The following is an 11,840-nucleotide window of genomic DNA, read 5'->3' on the forward strand; positions in this document are numbered from 1 at the left end:
GAAGAACTGGTAAGGTAGAATTTGTGGGATTTACTTTACCTAGAATGGGAAAAATAAAATGATTCTGGGGAGTTTTTCTTGAAGAAATCTCTTTTTAGCTGTTTTGCCAGCAGGAGTGGGTTAAATGGCTTCTACTTGTTAGGTAGGAAGTTTCCAAAAGTGGACATGGGATTACTCCACAAAATTTAGATATATGGGGAAGGGATACAATGTCATGTAGACAACAGACAGTATGTACCATAAAGGCACAATAGGCATTGAAAGTCTTCAGTTTTTCCCTTCAGATAAAAATAGTTAATACCATTATTTGGCCACATCACACCTTAGCAGGACTTACCTAACATGTCGATTTATAGTCGTTAATGAACTACAAAAGCTACATTTAGAAGTAATCTTCCATAGCACTGCATCTTAACTGAGCAGTTTTGTGACCTGGACCTTATTTCACAGATTTTCATTGGACATCCCTGTGGTTTGTGATTTAAAACCTGTTTGATGCCAGGTTTCAGGATTGTGCATCTTCCGCACCCTTTCACAAAAGAAAAAAAATAGTATTTGAAAAGCAATTGTTGGCTAGCAAAGATGGCAGCTGCCGCTGCTAGCCGAGTGACTGGTCCAAAGCTGGGGCTGCGTGAGATTCACATTCACTTATGCCAGCGTTCCCCGGGCAGCAAGGGTGTGAGGAATTTCATCCTGCAACGGTATGTGGAGCTGAAGAAGGCGCACCCCGACCTGCCCATTCTAATCCGCGAATGTTCGGAGGTGCAGCCCAAGCTCTGGGCCCGCTATGCTTTTGGCCAAGAGAAGAGTGTGTCTCTGAACAATCTGAGTGCTGGTGAGGTAACCAGAGCCATGTAGAATGCGCTAAGTGGCAAAGCCTGATGTGTCTCCACTGAGGACGGTGAGCAAGAGCACCAGAACCTATTGACTGAAGACAATGTGGGGAGATGTGTTCTTTTGGTCCTTATAAAGCTTAACGCTGTACAGTGTTGCTTCAGAAAAAAGAAAAGCAATTGTTGAAGATTATCCAAACTACTACCCGTGAGAGACAAGAAATTGACATGTGGTTTTTGCCATTATCTTAGAAGGCATTAGAATTTGATTTGTGAGTCTTAGTAGACAATAATACTTTCACTCTTTCATATTTTCTAATTTGAGGAAATACATGTACTGCATTTGTCCTTTTTTGAACTTTTCGACGAGAATTCCATTTTTAATCTGGACCTCTCAATGTACACGATACAAAATCAGTATTGCTTTTTATATTTAAAAATACTCTGTTGATGGTATAATGTGTTCAACATATGTATGGGGGTGGTGGCTGAGAAGACAGGCACTCAAATAACAGCTTTTCTCAAACTTGAGGGCTCTCTAGATTTGGCTTAAAAATATAGCCACTAGTCATTTTGTCACTTCCTTGGAGAGAGCTTAATGACGCAGACACTGCTGAGCCTGCCCGTCCCACTCTTCTTTCTTTTCCTTTGGGGCCGATAATGCAAACCGCCTCATAACTCTGACATACGTGATATTGGACTTAAGAGACCGTTTCTGGGTTTGGCTTGGTCATCAAGTCTATAATTCTGGTTAGAAACTCTGGTTATAATTATGATTATAGCCTGTAATCAGAAGACATGATTCTAGTTCACTTTGCAGTTGCTTCACTTCAGCCAGGCATCCATTAGAGGGTTATGTGTTACAAATCTCACACTTTTCCTCATCATCTCCTTTGGTTGGAAAATTCATTACAAATGGCTTGACTGAGGGATCACTTACACATTATGACCAGGGACTGATCTAAGTACCCACTTTAAAGCCCATGAGATTTGGGACTTGATCTCACTACTTTGGCAATATTATGCTATATGGAGCCGTAAGGACCCTTTAAAACATAATTAGAGTCAATTATATCTCATATTAACTACATATTATAATTAAACTGAAAAGTTTCAGAATATGCCGCACAGTGCTTGTAACATGACTAGGTTGCTGGATGCCCTGAGGAAGATGAAGTTTCATTTTATTAAGTTAATCAAAATGTTAAAAAAATTCCTCACCAAAATATAATGATAATTTTTATGATACTGATAAATTCACCTGCTCAGTCTTCCATAAAATCTTAACTCCTCCACAACAATAGTTTAGCCTTCTATTAGCTTCTACTGGATAATCTCTTAAGCTCTTGGGAAATCCTAGTAATAAAACTTAGACTCTGTCTACTGCCTAGGGTGATGGTGATAATCTATGCTAGGATTATGATTTACAGTAAGGCTAGTTGGGTCAAGAAGTACCCTAAAGCTACATCTGAGTGTCCTATAGAAACAGGACACTCAGACAGGAAGCAGCTGGAGTTATGCTATACTTCCACGTCTCAATAAAGCTCAGAACACTATAGTTTGCAAGCTCTTCTGCTTAAAAATGCACATTTACTTAACATAAGCTAGAGTGATATGAAAGGAGGGAACCTCAATTGGGAAAATAAAATCTGAGGCTAAACTCATTGTGAGTGGCGCCATCCCTCGGCTGGTGGTTCTGGATTCTATAAGAAAACCTATGTAGAGGAAGTCAGTCAGCAGCACCCATCCATAACCTTTGTATCAGATCCTGCCTCCATGCTCCTATCCTGCTTGACTTTCTGTCCTGACTTCCTTCTATGATGAACAATGATTTGCAATTGTAAGCCAAATAAACTCCCTAAGTTGATTTTGATCCTGGTGATTCATCACAGCTATAATAAGCCTAACTAGGACAGAGCCATTATTTTAGTTACTCTTCTAGTTGTGGTGAACAAATACCTGTAAAGAAACAGCTTAGTGGAGGAGAGTTTTATTTTATCACATGATCTTAGGTGATACAGTGTTTCAATCCATGATCAAAGGGAGGTCATGTCAGTGGCCATGTCAGTGTTGGCAGGAGCCTGCTACAGTTACTTGATTATAAGTCTGTAGATCTAGAAGCAGAGATGGTTCAAGAAGTGGCATGGGCAGTAAGACCTCAACACTTGCTCCTACTTTCTCTAGTGAGGCTTTTCCTTCTAAATGTTTCACAAGCTCCCAGAACAGTGCCTTTAGCAGAGAACTCAATATTCATACACATGTGCCTACAGGGAGCATTTCCCATTCAACCACAGCAGCCCTCTGTGTGGGCTCCACCGAGAGGAAGGACTGGAAACTGCACCTGCACCCCTGTGGACTATGCTTGGTAAGCCTCTTCCCTTTGCTAGCTTGTGACTGTGTCCTTTCACAACCATATCCTGTGACTGTGAGCAGAATGACTCTCTGAGTTCTGGGAGTCTTCCTGGGAAAGCATTGCACTGAAGATGACCTTGGGGACCTGCCAAATTGGCATCTTATACTACAGAAATACTAGAGGTCTGGAAATATCTGTAATCAGTTTCTACCTATGCCTCCCCTATGCCCTATCCACAACAAAACATACAAGCAAGCAAGCAAGAAAGAAAACCACTCTTCCTTTACACAGCCTCAGAAATGTAGCTAGTATTTTCGATGCTTTTCTGCATTCCCTCAGCAGAGATGTGGTGGCTAGTTTCCTATGTAAAACATTCTTTCCCCCATTACTAATGAATCTAAGCCTCATATATAAGGTCTTTTACTAACATTTCCATGGTCCGCCTTGGGTAAAATTGGGAAGGAGACTAAGAATATGTGCACCAGGTATTTTTGCATCCAGCTTAACTATATTGCTTAAGGATCTCTTTTCTTAATTACTGAATTACATACCCAATGGTCTATCAAAACCAATGCTTATGAGTTAAGGCTGGCTTAGGATACTCCTTTTAATAGCATTTTCCTTCAATTTAAGGTTACATAACACTGGCTTTCTTGAGAGTCTGTATAGAAATTATTTGGAGGCCGGATAGATGACTCAACAGCTACTAATAACACTGTCTTCTCTTCCAAGGGTTCCTGGTTCAACTCTCAGTATCAGAAGATAGATTTATTACCGTCTGTAACAGTAGTCTTAGAAGGTTAGATGCAGGTGGTAAGCAGACTTACTTGCAAGCCAAGCATCTATAAACACTTAAAACATATGAAAAAATAAAATGAAAAAATAAATGAAAATAATGAATAATAATAATGAAAAAATAATGAAAAACTAAAATAAAACAAAATAAAATACTTAAAAGGTGTTTGGGGAGCAGGTTCTCCAGTGCCCATCTCTAGAGTTCCACTGAGTATGAGGAAGAAGGATGGTGTGCTTATATTACTCAAAATTTTGCCTGAAAAGACAAGAGGATTAAATTGAATGGGAATCAGCTTGTTTTCATTTGGACATTTCTAAGGCTTCTATTTCAGGATTTTGGATAAGTATGCACACTTGGTGCCAATAGTACTTCCCCATCCAACTCAGGAGATATTTCTGATGCAGAAATAATTCTAATAATAATACTTCCTAGGCAGAAATAATTCCTAGGAATGGTAACCAGGTATTTCCTCACTAAGCTGTTTGTACCATTTATGGAGCCCTTGCTTTCCACCTGGCGTATGCCTCATCGCATGGCCCCGCATATTGTACCTTTCCTAAGGATCTGTCTTTATTTCTGGAACTATGCAGCTTTCACCATCTCATCGCATCTTAGTCTAGAACATGAATGAACCATATACTCAATATATCAGGACTTAAAAATAGTGCTTACAATGCAGTAACTGCTCATTGATTGATGACTGTTGAGTTAACGAATATAGAAAAGTCTTGTTCATTATACTTGCACCTTAGACTGGTCTTAAGGAAAGCCAGTTTAGGTCAGGGACATGACATCTCCAATTCCTGGCTTGAGCATTTTGATTATTTAAGGGATATAATAAAATGACCTTTTAAAAGACTTGGTCAATAAGAATACCATTAGAAGGTGTTTTCTTGTTTGTTTTCTAAGCAAGTTGCTAGCAAATTTTAAAAATGTTCTTATAAAATTAATACTTATCAGGAAAATCATAGGTAGAAAATATTCTACATACCATATGAAACAGAAATTGGGCCATGAAGGCGGTGAGTGTGAAGCAGAGAGACTTCTTACAAGTTGTCATTCTTCACTTAAAGGGTGCGTTCTATTTTGGTAGCGTCTCTGCTGTGAGCATTCCCACAGTTTTTAATAGCTCAGCCTCAGCTGTCAGGAACATTTGTGTTAATTTTTCCTCTTCAGCACATAGGAATGGCTGTGCCTGTTGTTTGCAGATACCAAAATCTGCTTCCTAATAATGTGACTGAAAATATCCATCAACCAGAGCTCTGAAAGTACCCTTCTGTTTCTTGAGAAGGTGGGGATGCTGGATGTCAGAAGACTTATCTGCTGCATTAAAGATTACTCTAGAGCTTAAATGTAAAATGGACTTATTTGGATTTGGAAACTACATTACTGTTGCTGTTGTTAGGAGGTTCTATTAATGACAGGATGATATCATGTGATTATCTTTTAAGGCTTTAGTTTCATAAAGAGAAGCCATTATAGATCTGAAGCCATTGGTTATATGTAGATAATAGGCATATTGAGAATTAAGACATGTATTTGCATATTCCAATAGATTCAAATGCTTCCTTTTCTGAGAACATCATCTGAACGTATTCTACAGTGGATATATTAATTCACTACTGATGCAATCAGCTATCTCACTTATTATAGGTTTAGACAAGAGCAATCTGTCACTACAATCCTGTGTTTATCAATTAGATGCAGGTCTTACAGCTGCTTCTTGTAGTTGGATTCCACAGGACCAAATTCAAGGTGTTGAGAAGTTGCCTTCCTTTCCAGAGGCTGTAGTGGTGCTTTTGCCCATTGTAGGTTGTTCAAAAAGGTTTTTGTACTCTGCTTGCCTTTTTCCTTCAGATTCTGAGCTTTTAGAGGGTATTTGCACTCACTGATATTTGTCCTCTCTCACTTCTTTCTGAGGAAGGTCTTCATGCATACCAAACAAGTGGTGTTCTGAACTCATAGATTCTTCCTCCATATTTAATGGCAGAAGTGATGATCAGAGTCCAGTTTTTGCTTCAACCACCTCTTCAGTCTCATTCTTCTTCTGCTTCCCTTTCGCTGTTGCAACTCTCCCCTGGAACCACTAAGAATATGCTTGAAATGTTTGCAGTAATGGATCCACTCATATAATCTATCATAAAATACATATCTTAACATTCATAACCTGAATTATATGTGCAAAGTACTTAGGTTGTTATGTGATTTATTAGTTAAATAGTGAGAATTCAGTGTAAACATTAGAATACCATTTAGCAGAAGTATTACGGTTTGGATATAAAGTGTATCCTTAAAGTGTTCATGTGATATTAGCTTGCTTTCCCAACATGTGGAGCTTATGAGAAGTGATTGGTGATAACAACCAATTGCCAACACATTAAGGAACTCATAGTCCATTGGACTCCTAAAAAATAGAAAGTACTTGTAGGAAGTAGGACATTGAGAATCAGTCTTTGGAGATTGTGTTTTTGGATCTTTCTCTTCCTCCCTGCTTCTTAACTACCATGATGTTAGCTGCTATGCTCTGCTATGTAGATGTTGATATTTTATTTTATATTGAATTTGAGTTTTGTTAAGGAAATCTAGAGTGACAAAAGAACCTGACCTTGGACTGAGGGCTGCAGTTGCAGAAGTATAATCCATGTGCAGACTCAGGCAGTGGGCAACATTGTCTGTTTGCTTGGTGTATGCAAAAGGACAGGCAGGCAGTACCTAACTCCTGGGCAGATGTCTGGTTTTAAACAGGCTTACCACTTTATTTCTTTGACTCCACTACCATCTTCCTCAGGTACTTCTTGAACTCTCTGGCTATGTGGCACGGAAGTAGATAGACCAGGGAAATAGGTAGGCAATCATTAGATTTTCACTATCCTCTCTCCTTCAACTTCAGTCGCTTAGCTGTATTCCCAGTTCTGAAGCAAACTGCTGCTGTGGACTCTCCTTCATCTCTGCCCTCATTCCTAGGAGACTAAGTAGATCCTGTTAGCACACTCTGATATCCTCCCTCCTATGGATGCCCTTAGCCCTGTTCCCTTTCCTAAGTGTTCTTTGGAAAAGCAGTTGTGTTGGATGGTGTTTTGCTGGGTCAAACATGTGAAGGCATATTTTCCTAAAGCAGACAGGGGTGGAAGGACATGTACTGAAGGATTTTTCACTAATGACATGCATGTATTGGTCAGCTTACATTGTGTGGGTGAGCTCCATTTGTTGGGACTCTATAAAGAGAAATGCATCAAAAATACTTCTGCTGCTGTGCTGGTGGATTCTTGCCACTTCCCTGGACTCATGCTGATTGGCAAAGTGATTTCAGATGCTGAAGCAAGACCTGTGGAGGACATGTGATGTTTGGAGGGAGTATAAATAGGACTCCAGGGACTGAGAGGAACTTGCTTGTAGAGCTAGCTTTGCAACACTTATTGTTTCACATCTTCGCTGAACTTTGTTTCACTGAGAGAGGGACAGCAATGAACTTCTGGTATTCCTGTTGGTCCTGGCCCCTTCTGCTGACTTGTACCAATTCATATGTTGCCTGGCTGTCTCCATTTGTTCAAGAGAGTGATGCCAATTCATATTTGCAATCCTGACTCTACTGAACTGGATTGCTGGTATACCTGTGAAATATTTACAAGTGGGTTGAGCTTCAGCTGCTGACTTATGAACTCAACTGCTGATTTCTTAATAATGCAAATGAGATTTGCTCTAAAGAATAATTTCTAAACAGGTCTACTTCCCTCATATCCTTTCTTTTCCATTACCTCTGGTAGGTGGTGGACTAAAAGGGAGGTTAAAGCACTTAAGAGCCATCATTAAAAGTAGCTCTTTGAAAAAAATTAAAACTACAATCTGACAAAATAGACTTTAAAATAAACTAATAGATATGGAAGGTCACTATGTGCTCATCATAGGAAAAATCCACCAATATGATATAAAACATTTTTTCAGCAAACACAAGAACAAACTAGTTAATAAAGGAAACATTAATACAGCTTAAATTACATACCAGTCTTCACACAATCATAGTGGGTGATTCAATACCCAACTCTGACCAATAGCTAAAGTCATCAAGACAAAAATTAGACACTGAAATCCTGGAGCTAACTGACGTCATAAAAAGTGGACCTAATAGATATTTATAGAAAATTTTACTCAATCACAAAAGAATATACTTTTTTAAAATCAGAAGTTCATTGAACTTTCTGCAAAATTGACCATGCACTCATACACAAAGCAAGTTTTAATAAAAACAAGAAATGTGAAATAACACTCTTTATCTTCTCTGAGAGCCATGAGTTAAAGCTGGGTATCAACAACAGAAGAAACAGCAGAAAGCTTATGAACACATGGAAAGTGAGCAACTAATCACTGAATGAAAAATGGGTTGAGAAAGAAATTAGGAAAAAAATGAAAAACTTTCTATATTTGAATGAAAATGAAAATAAAACATAGCCAAACTACAGAACACAATAAAGGCAGTTCTTAGAGTGAATTTCTTGTGAATAATTGCCTATATAAATAAGTTAGAGAGACATTAGCAACTTAATAGCATACCTCAAGAATCTCTGAAACAAAAAGAGACAAATTACACAAAAAAGACCTAGATAGTAAGAAATAATTAAACTCAGGGTTTAAATCAATAAAGTAGAAACGAATAAATAAAATAAACAACACAAAAGATTATTGAAACAGAATTCATTGAGGAAATATTTAAGCTTGACAAACCCTCAGCCAAATTAATTTAAAGGTAGATAAAAGATGTAACTTATCAAAGATATTGACAAAAGGGGGTATAATTACAAAGTCAAGGAAATTCAGAAAATTACAATAACATATTTTAAGGATATCTATGCCACCAAATTGGAAAATCTAAAACAAATGGATAATTTGATCAGTATGTCCACTTATCAAAGTTAAATTAAGGTCAGATAAGCAAGTTAAGCACACCTATACACCATGTGAAATAGATGTGTTAACTTAAAGTCTCTGAACCAAAAAGTCCCAGAGTCCAGCGTTCTACTAAACTAACCACAACCCCCATGGCCTTACCGTCTACCTAACCTCTGGTTATATAAATTCTAGTTGTGTCTTAGTGAGTTAAAAGTTAGCATCCATATATAATGAATGCAAACCATGTTTGTCTTTGTGAGTCTGAGTTAGCTCACTAAGGAAGATCTTTGTTCTCCTTCCATCTATTAGCCTACAAATTTTATGATTTTTTTTTTAAGGCTGAGAAATAGTCCATTGTGTAAATGTACCACATTTATTATTTACTCATCTGTTCATGGGCATTTATGCTGTTTACAACTACTGATTATTATAAACAGATCATCAATTAGCTTGGTTGAACAAGATAAACACTAAACCTGTTACAAACTTTTGAATCTATAAGAGTTTACTTGCAAGATATACTGGCACAACAGTTGCACAAAACTTGTGGAAGTAAGCAACCAATATCTGATTTGACTAAGGGCCCACTTCATGATGTGGTGCCTGTAGCCAGCACTCTTCAGGTGGCTAAGAACCTGAGACTTGATAGGAGAGGAACATAGGAAAAATCAAATATTACTATTCTGTTATAGGAACACAGTAATAAAATGATTCCTAATGACATTTTGCTATACTCATAGATAAGTGCATTTCTCAGCCATCATCAGAGAAGCTTCCTTCTATAGCAGATGGGGATAAAGACAAAGATCTGCAACCAAACAATATTCAGAGATTTGGAGACCTTGGAACATTTAGACCTTAAAGGGGTGTTTCCATTAAATATCTCCCCTCAGGGTTCAAGATACCATGGGTAAGAGATGACAATTTTTTAAGATCAGAGGGACTGGAGGACACCAAGGAATCAAGGTCTTTTATACACAACAATATTAATGCACATATGAATTTGCAGAGACTGAGGTCCTATACACAGGGACTGCATTGGTCTTTACCAGATTTTCAGTCTTACAACTGAAATAAAAAGTGAACACAGGCTTTTATCCCTAACCTAGAGCCTTCACTAACTCCAATTAATAATCAGTTGCAAATGAAAAATTAGTTTTCTCCAAAGAGTCTCACTTCATGCAGAAACAATCTACTCTTAGTGGTAGGTCTACTGCCCAATAGTAGATGGCAAACAGAAGATGAACTGAAGGGCATCTTTGGAGGTTCAGTGTCTCATAATGTTAATACAGTTTTTTAAAATCCTTTATGTATACATTACAACTTCCAGTTTGGGGGTTTCATGAGTTTTCTATGTGTACAAGCATCATGTGTGTCTGTGTCTATATGAATTTTTGTGCTTTTTCTTTGGATCTTTTCCTTGTTAGGTTGTTTTGATCTATTTTTATTAGATTTTAAAAAATTATCTTATTTAATTATTATTATTATTATTCCTTAGATGACTGCTTTCTAATAAGAGACAGAAAGTGTGTGGATATGTATCAGAAGAAGGTGGGAAAGAACTGACAGAAGTAGGGGAAGTGGAAAACTTTAGTCAGAATGTATTGTATGAAAAAAAAACCATTTTCAATATAAGAAGAAAAGGAGGCAAAATACGTTGAATTCTATACAAATTATAAAATCTTAGTTTTGTTTTATTACAATTCTGGAAAGGTTCAAATATTTCAGAAAACATATAAAAATGGTACAGTATACATTTAAAATTAAATTAAGATTTGCCTGAAACTATGTTTCAATATATATTTCAAACTTCACAAAAGGCATCAGCTATAGATATAGCAAAATTTTATAATATTGATTTATAAAATTTTTGACTCAATTTGCCACAGATTTTTTGTCTATTTATTTGTTCACGTTATATCCCAATGACACCCACTCACCCCTCCTCTGTCCCCCCTTTACTCCCAGTCCTTCCCTTACAAATCCCTTCCCCCATTAAATCTTCCCCTTCTCCTTGGTAACACCTGGGGACAAGTTGCTCTAGGTCTAAGTGCATCCTCTCTCTCTGAGGCCCAACTAAATAGTCCAATTACAGGAAGGGGATTCAGTGGCAGGCAACTGAGTCAGAGACAGTCCCTGCTCCAATTGTTATGGGACCCATAGGAAGACCAAGCTGCAGATCTTCTACAAATGCGTAGGGGGCTTAGGTCCAGCCTCTGCATGTTCTATGGTTGGTGTTTCAGTCTCTGTGAGCCTTCATGGTCCCAGATTACTTGACTCTGCAGGTCTTTTTGTGGTTTCCTCAACCACTCCAGCTTGCTCAGTTCTATTCCCCATTCTTCTACAATGCTTCTCAAGTATCACCTAATGTTTTGCTGTGGAGCTCTGCATCTGTTTCTATGCATGTTTCCCCCAATAAATCCTCCCCTTATCCTTGGGAACACCTGGGGACAAGTTGCTGTAGGTCTAAGTGCATCCTCTCCCTCTGAGGCCCAACTAAATAGATAAATAAAGCCCCTCAGGAGATAGTTATGCTAGGCTGCAATCTGCAAGTATAGCAGAGTATCATTAATAGTGTCAGGGACTGGTTGTCTTACATGGCCTGTGTTTCAAGTTGGGCCAGTCACTGGCTAGCTATGACAAATTTTAGGTTGAAGGTTTTGTGGGTGAGTTGATGTCCTCCTCTATCTATTGGAATCCTACCTGGCTACATGAGGTGGCCAGTTCAGTCTCAATACACCCAGCTGCTGGAAGTCTCAGATAGGGCCACTCCTTTAGACTCCCCACAAACTTATCAGTCCAATGTCTCCGATTACTCCCAGAGATGGCCCCTACTGATTAACATTCTCACTCCCAACCCTCTCCCACACCCCCACTCCCTACACCTGATCCCCATCCCCATTCTCCTCCTCACCCCCTCCAACCCAGAGCTGTCCCTCCATCCACCTCTGATGGCTATTTTGTTTCCCCTTCA

General features: G+C 38.4%; 1 pseudogene; it reads left to right on the forward strand.

Annotated features, from left to right (window-relative positions):
• The first annotated feature begins 582 nt into the window (after nucleotides 1-582).
• LOC114619479 lies at nucleotides 583-989 on the forward strand (annotated as a pseudogene).
• Nucleotides 990-11,840: the final 10,851 nt, after the last annotated feature.

Source organism: Grammomys surdaster, unplaced genomic scaffold (genome assembly GCF_004785775.1).
Source record: "Grammomys surdaster isolate TR1022 unplaced genomic scaffold, NIH_TR_1.0 63, whole genome shotgun sequence".
NCBI classification, from domain to species: domain Eukaryota; kingdom Metazoa; phylum Chordata; class Mammalia; order Rodentia; family Muridae; genus Grammomys; species Grammomys surdaster.